Here is a 3,167-nt window from a genome sequence, read left to right as displayed (position 1 = left end):
AAGCCAATACCAAGTTTACCGATCAAGGAGAACGGGAGAACTCCAGCGCTAGGGGAATACTGCACATAGAATTCATGGCTTGTTGTTTTTTTTTTTTACCATGATTCATTAGTTCATCAAAGTTAATTTTTTTAACTTTTTTAAAATTTTTCTTTTTCCCTTTTTCAACCAACATCTTATCAATCCCTTTTTAAAAAAATTTTTTTTTATTTTTCATTTTTAGAGTCATATTTTATCCCTTCATAGTAGTTACCCTTATTTTTGGCGTATATATATAAGTTGTTCTCTCTTTAAAATTTTGAGATACAGTTTCTTCTAACAGATCAAAATATACCCTAAATCACTAGTGTATGGCTTTGTTCTAGTCTCCTGCCTGATCACATTCTCTCCCTTTTTTCTTTTTTTTTTAATCTTCTTTCTTTTTTCAAACAACTTATCTTATCAATTCCTTTTATAAAATCTTTTATAATTTTCATCTTTACAGTCATCTTCCATCCCTTCATTGTATCAACCCTTATTTTGTACATATATGTTTTTCTTCTTTTAAAATTTTAGGAGGCACTTTTTACTAACAGACCAAAATACGCCCAAAATATAGTGTGTGGCACTGATCTATGCACTAGCCTGATCATATTTGATCATATTCTGCTTTTTTTGTGTTGTTCTGTTTTTGTTTTTATCTTTTTTTTCTTTTTTTTCTCTTTCTTTTTTCTTTCTTTTCCTCTGGTTTCAGGTCTTTTCTGATTTCTATAGAGTATATTTGGTGGGGATGTTGTTAACCTGTTAGCATTTTGTTCTCTCATTCATCTGTTCTCCTCTGGACAAAATGACAAGACGATAAACATCACCTCAGCAAAAAGAACAAGAGGTAGTACCATCAGCCAGGGACCTACTCAATACGGACATTAGTACGATGTCGGACCTAGAGTTCAGAATCATGACTTTAAAGATACTAGCTGGGCTTGACAAAAGCATGGAAGTTATTAGAGAAACCCTTTCTGGAGAAATGAAAGAACTAAAATCTAACCAAGTCGAAATCAAAAAGGCTATTGATGAGGTGCAATCAAAAATGGGGGCACTAACTGCTAGGATAAATGAGGCAGAAGAGAGAATCAGTGATATAGAAGACCAAATGATGGAAAATAAAGAGGCTGAGAAAAAGAGAGATAAACAACTACAGGATCACGAGGGCGGAATTGAGAGATAAGTGATTGGATAATACGAAACAACATTAGAATAATTGGGATCCCAGAAGAAGGAGAAAGAGAGAGAGGGGCAGAAGGTATATTGGAGCAAATAATAGCAGAGAACTTCTCTAATGTGGGGAAGGAAACAGACATGAAAATCCAGGAGGTACAGAGAACGCCTCTCAAAATCAATAATAATAGGTCAACACCCCAACATCTAAAAGTAAAACTTACAAGTCTCAGAGACAAAGAGAAAATCCTGAAAGCAGCTCGGGAGAAGAGATATGTAAACTACAATGGTAGAAATATTAGATTGGCAACAGACCTATCCACAGAGACCGGGCAGGCCAGAAAGGACTGCCATGATATCTTCAGAGCACTAAACGAGAAAAATATGCAGCCAAGAATACTATATCCAGCTAGGCGCTCATTGAAAATAGAAGGAGAGATAAAAAGTTTCCAGAACAAACAAAAACTAAAGGAATTTGCAAACACAAAACCAGCCCTCCAAGAAATATTGAAAGGGGTCCTCTAAGCAAAGAGAGAGCCTAAAAGCAGCATAGATCAGAAAGGAACACAGACAATATACAGTCATAGTCACCTTACAGGCAATACAATGGCACTAAATTCATACCTTTCAATAGTTACCCTGAATGCAAATGGGCTAAATGCCCCAATCAAAAGACACAGGCTATCAGATTGGATTAAAAAACAAGACCCATCCATATGCTGTCTGCAAGAGACTCATTTTAGACCCAAAGACACCCCCAGATTGAAAGTGAGGGGGTGGAAAACCATTTACCATGCTAATGGACACCAAAAGAAAGCTGGGGTGGCAATCCTTATATCAGACAAATTAGATTTTAAACCAAAGACTGCAATAAGAGATGAGGAAGGACACTATATCCTACTTAAAGGGTCTATCCAACAAGAAGATCTAACAATTATAAATATCTATGCCCCTAACATGGGAGCAGCCAATTATATACGGCAATTAATAACAAAAGCGAAGAAACACATTGACAACAATACAGTAATAGTGGGGGACTTTAACACCCCCCTGACTGAAATGGACAGATCATCTAAGCAAAAGATCAACAAGGAAATAAAGACTTTAAATGACACCCTGGACCAAATGGACTTCACAGACATATTCAGAACGTTCCATCCCAAAGCAACGGAATACACATTCTTCTCGAGTGCCCATGGAACATTCTCCAGAATTGATCACATCCTAGGTCACAAATCAGGTCTCAACCGGTACCAAAAGACTGGGATTATTCCCTGCGTATTTTCAGACCACAATGCTTTGAAACTAGAACTCAATCACAAGAGGAAAGTCAGAAAGAACTCAAATACATGGAGGCTAAAGAGCATGCTACTAAAGAATGAATGGGTCAACCAGGAAATTAAAGAAGAATTAAAAAAATTCATGGAAACCAATGAAAATGAAAACACAACTGTTCAAAATCTTTGGGATACAGCAAAGGCAGTCCTGAGAGGAAAGTATATAGCAATCCAAGCCTTTCTCAAGAAATAAGAAAGGTCTCAAATATACAACCTAACCCTACACCTAAAGGAGCTGGAGAAAAACCAGCAAATAAAGCCTGAACCCAGCAGGAGAAGAGAAATAATAAAGATCAGAGCAGAAATCAATGAACTAGAAACCAAAAGAACAGTAGAACAGATCAACGAAACTAGGAGCTGGTTCTTTGAAAGAATTAACAAGATTGATAAACCCCTGGCCAGACTTATCAAAAAGAAAAGAGAAAGGACCCAAATCAACGAAATCATGAATGAAAGAGGAGAGATCACAACCAACACCAAAGAAATACAAACAATTATAAGAACATATTATGAGCAACTCTATGCCAGCAAATTAGAGAACCTGGAAGAAATGGGTGCATTCCTAGAGATGTATCAACTACCAAAATTGAACCAGAAAGAAATAGAACACCTGAACAGACCTATAGCCCCTAA

The sequence above is a fragment of the Callorhinus ursinus genome, unplaced genomic scaffold, assembly GCF_003265705.2.
Source record: "Callorhinus ursinus isolate GAN/ISIS: 27379988/994484 unplaced genomic scaffold, GSC_fseal_2.0 scaffold19, whole genome shotgun sequence".
Classification (NCBI taxonomy): Eukaryota; Metazoa; Chordata; class Mammalia; order Carnivora; family Otariidae; genus Callorhinus; species Callorhinus ursinus.
The sequence above is the reverse complement of the archived record's forward strand: the minus strand, read 5'-3'. Positions refer to the sequence as shown.